The sequence below is a fragment of the Peromyscus maniculatus genome, chromosome 3 (genome assembly GCF_049852395.1).
Source record: "Peromyscus maniculatus bairdii isolate BWxNUB_F1_BW_parent chromosome 3, HU_Pman_BW_mat_3.1, whole genome shotgun sequence".
Lineage (NCBI taxonomy): Eukaryota > Metazoa > Chordata > Mammalia > Rodentia > Cricetidae > Peromyscus > Peromyscus maniculatus.
In genome coordinates, this window is record NC_134854.1 from 145,670,680 (window position 1) to 145,688,426 (window position 17,747).

Consider the following 17,747-nt stretch of genomic DNA (forward strand, 5'->3'; position numbering starts at 1 on the left):
CTACAGACATATATACCACAACTTCCTTCTATACAAAGCTCAAGGAACATTGTGGAAGAGGGAACAGAAAGTTTAAGAGCCAAATGAGATAGATGACTATAAGGAAACAGTGTATTTTGGACAGAGCAGGACACCTGAATATAGGACTCACAGTGGTTGTTAAAGAATGCACAAGCCCAAGTTATACCAAACCCTATCATGAGAGAAAACCTGTCTCTAGGTTGTTTCCAGGTTCTGGCTATTAGGAATAACACTGCTATGAACATAGTTGAGCAATTGTCCTTTTAGAATAATTGATAATCCTTTGGCTACACGTCTAATATTCTTCCAGGGATTCTTATGTCTCCACTTCATTTTGACTGGTGCAAAATAGAATCTCAAAACTGTTTATATTTTTATTTCCTTTAAGGCTAAGTATTTTGAACACATTTTTAGGTATCCATTGGCCATCTGTATTTATTCCTTTGAGAATTCTTTGCTCAGTTCATGAGTCCTGTTGGGAAAGATTTTTTTTTTAACCTATCCTGTAAGCTATCTCTCCACCTTGCTAATTGTTTGTTTTGCTGTTTATACCACATTTTTGAGGATGCTATTAGCAATCCTTTAGCTAGATAATGTAAAGTGATTGGAAGTGGTCTGCATAATAGATCAAGTGTGTTTGCATAATTCTCTGTGGAAGGATTAAACTTTGATGCTCTTGACACATTTTCCTGTGGGACCTACCATGTAGGGTGTCTGTCTTTCTATCTATTTATAGGTTTGTGCAAGTGACTGCCATTGACTAGTAATATAAGAGTGACTTTTTAATGACCACTACATCATTTGTGTGTGTGTGTGTGTGTGTGTGTGTGTGTGTGTGTGTGTGTGTGTGTGTGTGTGTGGTTCTCTTAGCACATTCAGGGATTGAAGTTGGGTGATCAGGCTTGGTAGCAAACACCCATACCTGCTTAGCCATATCACTAGCCTTGAATGTCACATTAGAATAGAGGAGTATATTTCATGCTTAACTACTCTGTGGTCTTGGCTCCAAAAATGAGGAAATGCATGGAAGAATCCAAGCAGAATTAGCCTTAGCTAAACCCTAAGCACAAATAAAATGTGATTGAGAAATAAGTGTTTGGTGTTGTAAGCCAGTTAGGTCCTGGAATTGTTGATGACATGGTATAGTTCATACACATTGTGGTTTTTACCTGAGGGAGAGAGAGGTAACTTTAGAACTCAATTTTGTAAATTGAGTTTGAATCATAGAGACTCTGGAATAAGTGGTTACAGTTGGGAGGGTGTCTGTGAATGAATCACTGGGTCCCTGAACCACATATGGAGAACTACTAATTGTCTTGTTCTTCTTGTATCCTTTAAAAATACAATATTCCTTTTCCTTACTAAATAATGCAATTTTGAGTAAAGTATTATACAGAACAAGGCAGGGTAGGTGTCCATGGTAGGGTAGGGTGGGGGGAAGCAATGATCTGTCTGTGCAGAGGCATGGCTTGACAGCTGAATTGGTCCTGAGCAGTGACGGGAAATGTGTCTTGAATGGGGAGTAAGTCCACAAGCAGCAGCCTGATGTGAGACTTCAGAGCCTGAGAGGTGACAAGGTCAGCTGTGTCTGAGAGTGGGCAGGTGCAGAGCCTCTGAGCTGAAGCAGGGGGAGAAGGCATCCATGTGAGGCCCCTTCTTGTGGGAAGTCAGAACCCTGAATGAGTGAGTGAGTAGAGGGTCCTCAAGGACAGCCTGGTGTGACACCTCAGCACTTGGAAGAGGTGAGTGTGGTGGTATTCTAATTGTACTGAAATGTGATTTTGATTGTATGTTAATAAATAAAGTTGCCTGGGGGCCAGAGCTATTAGAGCCATAGACAGAGTGTGGCGGTGGTGGCACACGCCTTTAATCCCATAGATCTTTGTGTGTTCAGGGATACAGCCAGCATTGGAGACATATGCCTTTAAGACCTGGGGGGCTGTACATACAGACAGTGATGAGGCAGTCACGTGTTTGGGTTTACAACCAATGAGAAGGCAGAATGACTATGAAACGACTTACACACAGGGAAATAGCTCTCTTTCGGGAAGCTAGGACCACCGCAGGAAGAAGGGTGAGATTTTAGCTCTGACCTCTGATCTCTTGGCTTTCTCTTTTACATTGGTTCTGTGTTTCTTATTTAATAAGACGGTTGGTTACATCTACAGGTGAGGGTGGGCCCAAGTGCACAATGTTAGCTCCAAGTCAGGTGGGATCCGGAGACTCAGCAGGCTGAGGTGACCTTTTTTGCAGAGTGTAAATCAGGTGTGGGTTCCAGGGACCAGGCAAGGTCCAGAGTGTGGGAGTGGAAAACACAGGTGGGAACTCAGTGACTTTCAAGAGATCGAGGAAGTCCTTGCTGGGGTGAGGAAGAACTGGGTGTCAGAGCACAGGCAGGTTTAGGAGAGTGTCCATGCAGTAAGTTAGTGCTGACCAGTGTTCAAGAGACTGAGCAGGGTGAAGACACTGACTCCATGAGATGGGACAGTCTAGGGTGTGTACTAGGTGTCTTTGTGTTGAAGAACTCTTCTGTCCATGGGGGCGACTGAGTGTGGTGTTAAAGCCTCAGGTAGGCCATGAGGCAACTCTTCAGGTTGTGGGAGTAGGAATTACAGCACAAGACGGAAATGGAGGCTTTATTGTAGAGGTCAGCTCAGACCGAGTGTCAGAATCTCAACTCTGTGAGGAGTTTGACTTCTCTAACGGCCTGGTTCCTCTTTTCCATTCCTTCCTGTTTTTTTCTCTCCCCCATTGAGTTCTTGGTATCTCTATGACTGTATACAGATCCTGGGTGCGTTCTCCATCTATGATTCTCCTTTTGCAGGTCAGGGGAGTGGACCACATGATGTATGCTCAGGGCAGCTGTCTGTTACTCCCTCTCATCCCTAGCTGGTATCGGGACAATTTGCTGCCACATTTATTTCTCATTCAGGATCTATTTTAAAGAAGGGATGACATACACTTTGTGAGGGCAGGTTCTCAACACGTTTTCAGAAAACATTTATATTAATAAGAACCTCAGGAATAAACTTGATTCCACAGACATGGATGCAGACTCTCCTCCAGGTAAGAAAACATTTTCTGCTGCTCTTAGTGAGTGATGGTGTAAAGGACAAAGATGATCTTAGTCACTGGCCATGCCTCTGGGTCACTGGAGCGTCAACCAAGTGTGTTGCCTGTAGACAGATGTGAAAGGTTGTGGGATTGTACAATGGAGAAGAGAAGGTGTTGTCTTTTGCCATCTAGAGAAAATCCCACCACCCATGTTATGGTATCCTTTTTACATATAAACAGATATATACATGTGTAACAAATTGTTTCAAAGCTAAACCATTACATACTGATTTCCCCTCTGTCTGGTGACATGTCATAGTCTGTTGGCATTCAGGTGTTGAGTATCTTCTTTTGCTCTCTCCCTCCTGTGATGGGGACAGAACCCAGGACCTCATCCATGGTTGGGAAGTATTGTAACTCTTAGAAGTGGTGACTGAAAATGTGGTGACTTTATCATAAAATGTGACTTCTTGAGTATTGCATATTTGAAGTTGGAAGCAAGCTGGAAGCTTTAAAAGTATATAATGGAATACTATGCAATCATAATAAAACTAATAAAGAAGACATGATAATACAGAAAAATTACCATCCAGTTGTGCTGGCACAAGCCTGTAATCACAAAACTCAGGAGTTAGAGACAGGGGGGTTGCTGTGAGTTTGAGGCCTGCTTGGACTACAAAATGAATTGGAGTCAACTTGGGGTACATACCAGTCACTGTCTCAAAAGAGAACATAAAAATATAATGGAAAAAAATCATGATGCAATGTCAAAGAAAATGATGGTCACTAAGTGGTATTGATGGTGTTCTAATTATGGAAAACACATATTTTATATGTAAAAGCTTTAAACTTTAGGAAAGATACATACCAAAAGACTGAGAACAATCATTCTCAATGTCAGGAATGAATGATTTTATGTACATTGTAATGTTTTTATAATTAACATAAATTATATAATGTATACATTATGTATATAGTATATAAATATAATATATAAGGAATATAATTATTTCAATTATATTTTCCTATTATTTCAAACATCATGTTTTTATTGTTTATCATGCACAAAGAGTAAAATAGGAGAAAGAAGAGGAAATAGGAACAGAACTGAAGACATGAATTTGGTTTGTCTTTTAGCTCCTCAAAAGAAGACCAGGACTCATGAAAGTTGTCACAGATTCTCCAAATTGCTCCTCATCTCAATCATAATATTTTTACTGCTATTGAAAATCTTATGCTTAGTTGCTCTGATCAGTAAGTATACCCCTGAAAGAATTAAATACAGAGAAGGAAAGGGACTCATTGGACAAATGGTGACCCAGAAGCCCGAGACAGACACTCTCTGGAGAGATGGATGACATTGTGAATTTCTCTCTGTTTCAGAATAACTCTTCTGTAAAAGTCATTCAGTCTCACTGGAGAAGCAAGTATGTGTTTGTTGGTGTCACAGAGTAAAATCCTGGGGCATCTGTGTTAGGTTCCAGTACTGAGGATGAATCTGTATTTCCTCAGCAGTATTTAGAAGCCAGATCCATTGGATATACAAACATTTATATTTTTGAATGATCAGGGTGATGGAGAAGGTGACCAGAGCTATTCCAGGGACAGTGCTCCTGTGGAGTTCCTTCTAATCATTTATTTTTGTTCCAGATCATGTGAGACCTGGAAGCTATTTAGAAAATACTGGATTTCTCTATGGATTGGCATTCAAATTTATGAAAAAGAAAAAGCATAAAATATATTTTATGTAGATGTTTATTCATTCATTCATTCATTCAATAATTAATAATATCCATTTACTATATATTAGGCCACATATCAGAGAGTCCAAAAAGATCAACAGTCCCCAGTCTCAGGAAATGTAGAGAACAGTCAAGTGAAGCAGTGCTTATCAAATTGCATGGGAAATGCTGTGCAGGTGAGAAGTAAGGAGTAAGCACAGGGGGCTAAGAAAAGCTTGGAGCAGATGACATCTAGACCTGTGTGTGCCAGCAATGTCCTAGACATGTGGGGGCATGGAAAATATGGGCAAATATAAGTACACATTACTGTCATGTATAGTGCTACATGGAGAACTAAGCATGAAACTGTAGGGAGCAGACAAAACTGGACCTAGATCACAATATAGCTCATACTATATCACACAGGTATCCCCTCTAATGTTATTTTATTTAGTAGCTCTTGCTGAACCATTAACCAACTTAAAACTTAGTAGGTTAATTGAACTATTTATTTATTCTTGCTTGGTGGTTTCACAGAGACTGGTCTCTTTTGGGAGATACCCATGGTCCTAGGTGAACTTACTCATTCTCATGCAGTCTGCATCAGTAACAGACAACCCAGCTTCCCATGGCAACTTCAGACTTTCAGGATGGATGGTGGCAGTAAGCCAAGCCCAACATGGAGCACACACATTTCCCTTTGTGTATTTTAGTGGCCAAAGCACTCTTAAAGGCAGCTCAGATGAGGTGAAGTAGACACAGACCAGTTTCTTTAGTAGGGAACTGCAAAGGCATAGTCTAAATGGATGTTCACATGGGGAAGGATAAGGAGTGTGTCCAGTGTTTCAAATATGCCACAGTCATGGAGATTCACTGAAGAATCTGAAGCAGGCCATGATAAAATGAAAACTGACTTAGAGAAGTGTGCTCTTACAGAGTGTGAAAACGAAGGGAAGGAGAAATTAGGACACTAATTCAGAATCCATCTGAGCAGCACTAGGGTTTTGATCCAAGGATCATGTGAGTGATGCTCAGGAGAGGAGATAACTTGGACAAAAGGAGGTAACTTTTTGGTCAATATGGATAGCTGAGAATAGGGGACACAGAGGAGTGAGGTATGACTTTAATATTCTGACTTCACACAGTTAGCACTCATGAAGTAATTTGAAGAGGAAGATGAGCAGGAGGTTTGGGTTGGAATATGATGATTTAATTTTGTTTGTTCACCTAAATCTCAGATGCACAGTTTAGTTGATGCATACTAACATGTTTTAGGGAAGAGGTGTACATTTTAGAATTCCTTTGCTTATAGGCAGCAGATAACAAAATAGACTGAAAAACAAAACAACCACTTCTACTCCCCACCCCCACCCCAACAACCCAGGACAATGAATATCACTAAGGAAGAGGAATTTGGAGGAGAAAGAGAGATGCAGAAGGAACTGGGAGCAATGTTGCGTTTTAAGAGAGGTGGGTGTAGAAGGAAACAGGTAGGAAAGACAGGAAACAGCAGCAAACAGGACCAGACAAAACCAGAGGGAGCCACTGTCTCCCAACAGTTAAGGAGGAAGAGAAGTGGGCAGGGTAATGTGAGAAGTCCCACAGGAAGATGACTGATCATTAAATGAGGAGCCATTGACATCTAGTTCAGGAGTGTTTGGTAAATGAGCAGAAGGGAAAGCTGGAATCTAGAGACTCCAGGAACAAGTGGGAGATGAGGAAGGGAAGAAAGAAAATTCAATTTCTCTAGGAAAGGTGAGTTAGGTTTAAGTTAGGAACACTGTGAAAGTGTGGGGACACTGGGAAGTCAGAGCTAGCTGTGGTGGAGGGAGATACTGGAAAGAAGAGGACGAAAACAAAGACCTTTTGATCAGTGTTGGGCTTTTATTTCCGTGCTCAGGTAACCTGGAACTGCTCTGAATTAGCTCATCTCTCACCTCATTTCCTGGGGTGCTCACATACTGAATAGAACTTATCACCTAAGATGTAGTCTTTATTGTACCCTCCATTAATTGTTGAAGAGTCCCCAGGTCATGGTTCTGTCCTGTCCTTCCAGCTCTTCCTGAAAATATCTGTGGTCATAAATCACTAGGAGTAGTGTAATCTTGACTGTGGAGTAATGGAAAATTGTCTTTTTTTTTTTTTTTTTTTTTTTTTTTTTTTTGGTTTTTTGAGACAGGGTTTCTCTGTGTAGCTTTGCGCCTTTCCTGGAACTCACTTGGTAGCCCAGGCTGGCCTCGAACTCACAGAGATCCACCTGCCTCTGCCTCCTGAGTGCTGGGATTAAAGGCGTGCAACACCAGCGCCCGGTGGAAAATTGTCTTTATTGTGGTAGGGTCTCATGTAGCCCAGACTAGCAATAAACTAACTAATCAACTAACTAAGCCAACCAACTAACTAGTAAAACCAACCAACCAACTCTACTAACTTGTATAGTAAGGATGACCTGATTCTTTTTCTATATCTTATTCTAATTCCCAAGTGCTAGGGCCAAAGCCATCACACTCTGTGGGGATGGGGAATCTTCCCCAGGCTGGCACTAACTACTCAGGTAATTGGACATTTATACATCTCGTTTCTACAAAGAATGTAAGAAAGTGAAAGTAAAAAGTCAAGTCTTAGCACTACCAGGAAAATGAATTGTTTTTATTCTGTTTTACAGCTTTGTCTAAAAAATATTCTCAGCTTCTTGATGAAAAAGAAATCATAAAAGAACTGAATTACACTGAGTTGAAGTGTACAAAACAGTATTCACTCTTGAAAGGTAAAACTTAATGTGCCTAAAACCAGTATTTCCAACAAGATTCTGGGGTACCTCCATCAGCAATGGGCACTATGGGAACATGACTTCATACCACACACTTTATACCAGCTGCCTGTGGATTTTTTTTTAGAGGTCTCCCATCAGGCATAATTGGAATGTGTGGCAGCCTAGTGTCAACAAAGAAGAGTTTCAGAGAGGGAGAAATAATACTGGACTGAGTAGAATTTTATTATAAACAGAAAGGAGCTCCAGAAAGAATAAAGCAAATCTGCTGAATGTGAGCATCTCCAGGGAGTCATGCTCAATGGTGTGTGTTTAAGATTTCATTTTTAATTAATATACGTATATATGCACACACCTGTGTGTGGGTTGGTGTACGTGAGTGCAGTGCGTGCAGAGGCAGAAGAGGGGGTCAGATCCCTGGAGCTGGAGTTAGATGTGGTTGTGAGTCACAGGCTCTGGGTGCTGGGAACTGAACCCCAGTCCTCTGTGAGAGCGGTACACACTCTTAACCACTGAGCCATTTCTGTAGTCCCTCAAGTGTTTTCATAAGTGTGTGTGTGTGTGAGTGTTCTTATGCTGGTCTGTGTATATCTTGTGTTTTTCTCAGTTTTAGTGTCTACAAAGTGTAATTTACTCAAGATTTAAATAGAGAATTTGTTGTTCTAGTAAACTAAGTTAAAAGGTGGACAGATGAATGTGTATTGTTTAGGTTTAGGAAAGAGAGGGAAGTGCTTAACGCTATCCATCAGTTTGCCCCCGAGTAAGTAAAGATTCTTGACTGTCTTTGACATCTGTAATTGAGATGTCTTTGGAATACACCATCTGGCCCTAAATAGGCACAGTTTGTTTATTGTCTTTGACAAGAGACCTTTTGAAAACACTTTTTTCTTTAGACCATTTGAGCTTGTCTGGGGTTCCTTCCTTTCTCAGCAGATCTCTCTCTCTTTGCTCACTCTATTCTTTGCTGTAAAGAAGCCTGTAGTCCTATTCAGGGAGTCCTTGCCTATGCCCACATCTTGAAATGTTGTCTTTACTTTTTTTGTAACAACTTCAGGGTTCCAACCTCAAAGTAAGGTGTTTAATCCATTTAGACTCTATTTTAGAGTCAATTTTCACGCAGAAGGGATATGGATTTAGATTCATTCTTCTGCACATTGGTACCTAATTTTCTTAGTACAGTTTGTTGAAGAGCCTGTCTTCCTCGGATATGTATTTCTAGTGAAAAGTCCGGTGGCTGTAGCTGTGTGGATTCATGTTTGTGATTCTCTTTTGTGTTCATTGATCAATTTGTGTACTTTTGTTGTGGGACCATGCTCTATAGCGTAGCCTGAAGTCAGGTCTGGTGATACCTCCAACATCATTCTTTTTTGTTCATGGTTGCTTTGGCTATCCAGTTTTTTTTTGTGCTCTCTTTATAAATTTTGAGATTGTTTTGTTCATTTATCTTATGAAGACTCTTGGAACTTCTATGATGACTTCATTCATTTGTAGATATTTAGGGTTATTACATGAGACTTTATTTTTCTGTTTCATTTCACTTTTTTTTTCCTTGAGGGTTCACTGATATCTCTGTTGCCTTCAGGATGCAATTAACATCCTGGAATACTTAAAATATGTGTTTCAGATATAAAATTTCCATTCAGCTCTTAAATCTTTTTCTGTTCATGGTTTACATATATATATATTTTTCTGAGTTAGGGTTTCTCTATGTAGTTTTGGTGCCTGTCTTCCATCTTGCTCTGTAGACCAGGCTGGCCTTAAACTCACAGAGTTGGTTTACATGTTTTTAAAACCTTTTCTAGAATCTTTTTATTTCCACCCTGAAAATAAAAATATCATGGGTATTAAAGTTTTTAGATTAAACCTATAATTAATTATCTTGCTTGTTATAATACATTGACTACCACTTTTATCATCACTAATTAAAAATGTCTGCTAACTCTGAAATTTTGCTTCCTTGGTTAGTGGCATCTATTGTTTTCATGTGTAAATATGTATATATTTATGTAATATGAGAAGTTCTGGTTCTTGGTATGATGAGTTCTATTCATTGGAGACCCAGAATGTTTTGCATTATGTCTTGGGCATCTGAGGGTTCTATACACTCAGTTTTCCTGACAGCAACCCGTTAGGATAAAGGGGCCCTGACATTGGTGTCGACAGTGGTAGACGGGTTTCTTGGCACCTGACAGAGAGTCCAGAGTCCCAGCTTCCATGTGGTCTTCACATCAAGCAGCTTTTAAAATGACTCTATGACATTGCACTTACATTTTCTTCTTCCCACAAACTTGAAGTCTGGAGCTGTTGCCCAAAGGATTGGAAGCCATTTAGTTCCCACTGCTACTTCACTTCCACTGATGCGGCATCTTGGAGAGAGAGTGAGGAGAAGTGCTCCAGCATGGGTGCTCATCTGATGGTGATCCACAGCCAGGAAGAGCAGGTGCATCCTGGGAGAGAGTGGGGCCTGGGCCTGGCCTGCTGTCTGCCTCTTTTTATTAGGAGGGAGTTTTGTTGACATGGGTGTTGTTGATGTGGCAGAAGGCTTTCCATCAGGAAGTTGGAAAGATTGCTTCAGCCTTGGCATGCTACACCTTGCCCCTGCTTCAGTGAAGCTGAACAACCCACAAGGAACCATAGCAACAGAAATGCAATATCTGAGGTGGAGGGAAGGATGAAATGTTTCTGCTTGAAAGAGCAGTGTGTGATTACAGTATTCTAATGCTTCCTGTAGTACCCACTGCCTAACAGAGGAGGGCGCAGAGTTGATTAGGGAAAGGGGATCAAATCAGGAGAGTCACAGCCAACCATCAGAAATGAAATATCTGAGGTTGTGAATGGAGAATGCTTACATCTGCTAAATTCTCTCATGCACAACTTTCAAGAATGGGGCTGGGGAAGGAAAGAGGGGAGTGAGTCTGAGATTGTTTCCAGTGTCATGGAAATCAGACCTCTGAGTGATGACTTTGTGTCCTGGTCAGCCAGAGAAGATGGCACTCCTGGGTGTGGGGGTGGCTCTTCTATTCCTTGATCCTTTCTTTGTCTTCTCATCTCTGTGTGACCAGAAAAAAGTCAGTCAAAATATCACAGTGTTCGTCTAAAATGTATACTTGGTGAGTTCAGTCTATAATTTGAAAACTGTTGATGGACTTAGAGACATGAATAGGATTTGATTATTATATATTTCCATATGTGCATCACATTGGATCTATACTTTTGTATAGTTAAAATAACTTGTAAAAGATCTTATACAAATTCTATAACAGAAAAAGAAGCATTCCATCCAGGCTGAATGCTGTCTTTCTTTCCTCTTAGGATTTCATCACCAAGATCCTGGATTCTCAAGCTGCTTATTATATTGGGCTTTCGGATCCAGGTCACCGACAGTGGCGCTGGGTTGATCAGACACCATACAATGAAAGTGCCACGTGAGTCCAGAGTTACCTAGAGGAGTTCTGGGTCCTGTAGCATGAGAAGACTTTAGGGTGTTACAGCTGTTGATTATGAAACTAAAACAGCTCATTCCTGGTGTGAGTGCTAGGGATGGAGTTACTTTATCCCCATTTCCTCATCAAGGAGTCCTGTGAGACACAAGCCATTGACATTCTCAGGACAGATGAGGAAACTGAGTTTGAAGAGTGTAGCATGATAAGTACCCAGGGCACTCAACCAAGGTGCTACACCATGGTGGGTTTTATTATGCTTTCAATCTCTCTATATATTTTAAAATAGGGTTTAATTTATTTTTATTTGTGTGTATATGGTGGTATTTTATTCGTACTGAAATGTGATTTTAATTGTATGTTAATAAATAAAGTTGCCCGGGGTCAGAGCTATTAGAGCCATAGCAAGAGCCGGGCAGTGATGGTGCATGCCTTTAATCCCAGCATTTGGTAGACAGAGCTAGGTAGATCTCTCTGTGTTCAGGGATACAGCCAGCATTGGAGACATTCGCCTTTAAGACCTGGAGGGTTATTATTACAGTCAGTGACGAGGCAGTCATGTGTTTGGGTTTACAACCAATGAGAAGGCAGAACGGAAAGACTATATTAAAGACAAACACACAGGAATTAGGTCTCTTTCAGAGAGGTAGTGCCACCATGGGAGGAAGGGTAAGGTTTTAGCTCTGAGCTCTGACCTCTTGGCTTTCTTCTTTACATTGGTTCTGTGTCTCTGTATGAGTGTGTGTTGTGTGTATGTGGGTACCCATGGAGCCCAGAAGATGGTGTTGGATGCCCTGGAGCTGGGGTTACAGGTGGCATGACTGTGCAAAATGGGTGCTGGGAACAGAACTCTCACAGTTTCTGGAAAAGCACAAGCACCCTTAATTCCTTAGCCATCTCTCCAGCTTTTATTTATATCTTTATAATAAAAATTCATTTTAAGATAATAACTGATTATTTCTCATAAATCAAAGTCCTCAATCTGATATGTGTGTTGTATTTATGTAATTATTTAAAAATTTAATATCTTAGTATGTTCCCACATTCTATCCTGATTTCTGTTGTGAGAAACAGGTAGTGATGCTACTGTCCTTCTCAGTCTTCAGAGGAGACAGGTAGGAGTTCAGGACAGTAAATTACTTGTCCTAGATGACAGAAATAAGTGGATTATCTAGATATTTTAAGTAGTTCTCCAGTCTCGAAAATAACACTATTGTAAAATGAAAAAAAAACTTTAATAAAACATGAGAATAAGGAAAGACCTTTTCATCATACAAATAAGCACATGGAATGACAGTCCCTGGGTACCAAGACCTAGGGATGAAGTAGCCCCTGGAATATGTTCTGGGAGAAAATTAAGTAACAGGCTAAGAGAATATTGAGTGAGGTGGCCCTGTTTTCAGGGACATGTCAGACATGGGTGGTGGAGAACAGTTGGTGTGTACATACCTGAATCTGCTTTCCACAAATTCCCACTGTATCCTGAGGCTTGCTTACTCTTATTTTCTCTTTCCCAGCATCACTGTGGGAAACACACTGATGTTCTTTCCTCCCTTCCAGGTTCTGGCACTGGGGTGAGCCCAGCAGTGACAATGAACAATGTGTTATAGTAAATCATCGAGATTCTGGTTGGGGCTGGAATGACCTCCTTTGCAGTGGTGAACAGAAGTCAGTTTGTCAGATGAAGAAAATATACTTATGAATCAAGCATTCTCCATGGACATGGATTGCATTTTTATCCAGCATTTCACAGACATCTGGAAAGATCTTGTGGAAGAGATGTCCATAGAAATTTAGGTAGGCAGCCAACAGTTATCCATTTGATAATACTGGTCTTCACAAATACTTATCTATTCATCCTTTACTCTTTTATATAATGAGATTTTCTCTTATACCTGGTAGCACTCACCTTTAACCTTAGCATTTCAGAGGCAGAAATCTGTAGCTGGAGTTTTTCTGCCTGGCCCACAGTCAGGACAAATCTCTCTCACCTGCCAGTCCCACAGCGGCTCAGACCCAACCAAGTAAACACAGAGACTTATATTGCTTACAAACTGTATGGCCGTGGCAGGCTTCTTTCTAACTGTTTTTATATCTTAAATTAACCAATTTCTATAAATCTATACCTTGCCCTGTGGCTCGTGGCTTACTGGCATCTTCACATGCGGCTTGTCATGGTGGCGGCTGGCAATGTCTCTGACTCAGCCTTCCATTTCCCAGAATTCTTCTCCTCCTTGTCCCGCCTATATTTCCTCCTGCCTGACTACTGGCCAATCAGTGTTTTATTTACTAACCAATCAGAGCAACACATTTGCCATACAGAACATCCCACAGCAGAAATCCATCTGTTCAAGGATACAGTGAAGCATGGTGACTCACGCCTTTAATCCCAGAAAGCCAGCCTTTAATCCCAGGGAGTGATGGTAGAAAGCAAAAAGATATATAAGGCATGAGGACCAGAAACTAGAAGCATTTGGCTGGTTGAGCTTTTAGGTTTTGAGCAGCACAGTTCAGCTGAGAGCCATTCAGATATGAGGACACAGAGGCTTCCAGTCTGAGGAAACAAGATCAGCTGAGAAGTTGGTCAGATGAGGTTAGCTGTGGCTTGTTTTGTCTCTCTGATCGTCCAGCATATACCCCAATACGTGGCTCAGGTTTGATTTTATTAATAAAGACTCTTTAAGATTCATGCTACATATACCAGAGACTCTGTGTCCATTCTTAGATTCCTAAAGCGTTATTTGATGATAATTTTGTATGGTTTGGTTCCTCTACCCATTTTTTCTCTCTCTTTGTTCCTCTGTCTTTGGATTTATTGATGTATAATTGACAAATAAAATATATATATTTACATTACAATATCTTGACTTGATATGGAAACATATTGGGCAATGGCTACCACAATCAAGTTAACAACACCCTCTATTACCTAACATTGTTGTCTGTTTTGTGTGTGTGTGTGTGGTGTTAGGACATTTAAGATCTTCTTAAACAAATTCAGACAGACAGGATGACATTGGTACCTATTGTCACTTTGATCCTCAGTGCTTACTCACATTTTCTCTGGCAGTTTGTGCCCTTCCATCAGCATTTTCTCATGTCCCCCAATACCTGCACTGCCAGGACCCATTCAGGAACTTGGTCCCTATGGCTAGTATGTCAGGTGCTGTGGGTGCCATGAGGCTAATGTGGGCCTCTAATGGTGGCTGATCCTGGCTGGGTGGACTTTATCCATATCAAGTTTAAGAAGATGATGAACAACATTCTACTGCCACACCCTTGATATTTCGTGTCTCATTTGGTGCAGGCCAAGTTAGGGACAGCCTGTGCCCTGTGGATGGACATTAAGGAGACCCACATGTCCCCTGGGAGCCTGTATGCTGCTTAACACTTGGGAAGGCTTTTCAACTTCTTGTCAGAAGTATTTTGAAACAGAAGTTGGCTGCATGGTATTATCAATTGTTGACATTTAGATAATTCTATATGTGTATGTATGTGCACATATATGAAAATGTTACTTGATAGGGTACTTGAGAGTTAATTTGATACATTACACTTCAGTCAATATTTCAGTATATATCATCTGAAATTGTCATTGTACAAAAAAAACTATACCACTATCACTCTTAGAAAATTTAACAACTCTTTTCTCAGGTGATGTGTGATCTTGCCTGTATTTCCTCAGCCATCCCCAAAATGTTTCTAATGGCTGTTCTGATAAGCCACAGCTGAAAAAATTTAATTTACAAATTAAATTATTCTACAAGTTTAGGCCATGACTCCAAAGACTGTCCTCATTTCAGACTCGAGCTTCAAGTTCAGGAGATCCCAAGGATATCATTACTTCAAGTCAACTATCTGCAGAGTTCCAGGATCCCTTGATACCTGCAGATTTATAAGTTGTAGGATGACACACTGAACTAATGATTCTGCTATATTAGTAGTATAGTTTTGGTATGTAGAAGAACACAAAGCAGAACTAAATGGAGGGACATCCCAGGCAAAGTCAGGGAGGGTCCCAAATAGGGAACTTCCATTGACCCCATTTATGCATCTTTTCCCACAATGTTAATAAGAGACAGTATACAGAATAGGCCAACCAGGGGGCACTCATCTGGGCTCTGATGTTCAGAGATTAATCAGGGTTCATTATATAGGTGTGATTGTTTGGTTTACAAGAGATTGAACTCAGTCTTCAGCATCACTTCCCTGCCAGGGTGAACATCTTATGGCTCAAAGCCAGCACACTTTAATAGCACGGTCAGTGTTTCTGAAATGGTGAGCTCCCAATATGAATTGTCTTGTTAGCATGAACTGTGAAAGAACTGAGCAGCATAAAGCTTCATGACCTACCATCATAAAGCAGCCTTCCCACTATCTCCAGGAATTCCAAAGAATTAGAGAGGTAACCTCCTATGAACTGGGTAAAAGTCTAGATAAAGTCTTTCTTCGACAGGTCAGTTGTAAAAGATATGAATACAGATATTTGTGAACAGAAAAATGTGCACCATCACCATCCCAGACATAACCATTTATTTTTTGTGTATATAGTGTTCTGCCTGCATGCCAGAAGAGGGCACCAGATCTCATTACAGATGGTTGGGAGCCACCATGTGGTTGCTGGGAATTGAACTCAGGACCTCTGGAAGAACGGCCAGTCCTCTTAACCTCTGAGCCATCTCTCCAGCCCCTTTCTAAGATTTCTTATAAGTTTACTTTTAGAGATAAATAATAAAATGATTGGTCCTATCTTTGTAACCACAGTATACAGCCTGCCAGGAAAAGAACTGGCTGAGAAAATGCCCCGATTGCTTATACTCTGTTAAACTACAAGTTACTTAGAGGTGAATGCATGTGGGTTCTTGGGATGATTTTGTTTTAATCATGTAAGGGAAATGAGAAACATGTTTATATCTGTATTCATTGTAATCATTCACCTGAAAAATAGAATGTAACCACCTTATAATTTTATATTGCTTGAAAGACTCTAATGGGGTATTTATGATATAAGGGAAAAAATCAAGTTAGTTAGAATGAAGACATCAAGAGAGACAGAAGGGACATTTATGGATAGAGGTAAGAAAAGAAATGAAGAACTGAGAGAGATGATAGAAAGATCGTGTGTGTGTGTGTGTGTGTGTGTGTGTGTGTGTGTGTGTGTGTGTGTGTGTTCCCTCTAGCAGGCCCCAAACAGTTAAGTTTTACTCCCTCAGATAAAAAATTCTAGGTCCCCTTCCTCCGTAGGCTCCCCCTCAAGCCCTGTGCTGCTGGAGGCTGGTCCTCAAGGCTGCAAAACATGTACTGTTTCCTTGTTATGTGTATGAACATGGGAGTAGCCAGAGGAGATTTCAAGAAGGGAAGCATTTGGAAGAGCTGAAGGCTGAGCATGTGGGTGTGAGCTGGAAGACTTCTGCAGGAGGGACTCAAATGATCCCATTTTTAGCAACTAGTTTAAGTTTTCCCTCTGGTATATTGTGATCCATTAATTCTCCCAACTGTTCCCAACAGTGCTGTAAGACTCAAGGCTGGTGCTGAGCAGTGCAGGGATAAAGGGAAGAGAGGCATGGGGAGAGAGACAGCCTCCTCCCACAGCTGCTAACCAGAGATGTGTCAGGATGTGGCCAGTGGCCCAGTGAGTGGAGAGTGCCCATGAGTGAGTTATGAAGACAGTGGGAAGCAGAGAGCTCAGAGGAGCAGCTTCAGAAGGACCAGGATGTGAGCTTTGCCTTCCCACCTGCTGGAGGTGTCAGAGTTCGAACTGGGAGCCCACACAATGGTGAGGTGTGGTGGTATTGTGTTCCCTAAAATATTGTACACCCTAATAAACTTAGTGGGGTCAGAGACAGAACAGCCACTAGATATAAAGCCTAGAAAATGGTGGCACTCACTACTTTAATCCTAGTACTCCAAAGGCAGAAATCCCTCTAAATCTCTGTGAGTCCAAGGCCACATTGGAAATGGCCAGGCATGGTGACACACGCCTTTAATCCCAGAAAGTGAGCCTTTAATCCCAGGGAGTGATGGTAGAAAGCAGAAAGGTATACAAGGCGTGAGGACCAGAAACTAGAAGCATTTGGCTGGTTAAGCTTTCAGGCTTCTAGCAGCACAGTTCAGCTGAGATTCATTTTGGATGAGGACTCAGAGGCCTCCAGTCTAAGGAAACAAGGCCAGCTGAGGATCTGGCAAGGTGAGGTAGCTGTGGCTTGTTCTGGCTCTCTGATCTTCCAGTGTTCACCCCAATATTTGGCTCAGGTTTGATTTTATTAAAAAGAAAATTTTAAGATTCCTGTTACAGTGAGGGGCCAATGGTCCTCCTGAATGTTATGCCAGAACTTGGCTGTTTAGTCAAAATGGACATTGTCATGTCTTAAGTGTTTGCTCACGTTGTCTGGTTCGCCTGAAACCACATTTGCATGAACTTAAGTTTGCTGCAGAGTGTCTCAGGACAGAGTTCTCCCACATCACAGTTCCTCTTCTCCTCTTCTTCCTATGTCTTTCCATCCCCTTTGAGTTCCCACTTTATAGTATTTACATATTGTGTGAGTAGGTTCAAACACTACAATTCTTGTCTTTTGGTTTTAAGATGTTGTATCTCTGGCCAGTAGGATTTGCTGAAGGAGGCAGAGGCAGGAGGATCACGAGTTTGAGGCCTGCATGTGCTACACATTAAAAAATAAATAAAAAAAAGATGATGCATCTCTGTATGTGGCCCAAGTGATTCTGTGGTTTCTCATTCTCATGTGG

The 17,747-nt window shown here is 41.1% G+C and overlaps 1 long non-coding RNA gene across 1 annotated transcript; it reads left to right on the forward strand.

Moving 5' to 3' along the window:
- Nucleotides 1-1,846: 1,846 nt before the first annotated feature.
- On the forward strand, nucleotides 1,847-7,748 carry LOC143272510 (uncharacterized). Its single transcript, XR_013050148.1, has 4 exons — nucleotides 1,847-2,095; nucleotides 2,846-3,087; nucleotides 4,213-4,329; nucleotides 7,459-7,748. It is a non-coding gene; the product is annotated as an uncharacterized LOC143272510 (long non-coding RNA).
- Nucleotides 7,749-17,747: the final 9,999 nt, after the last annotated feature.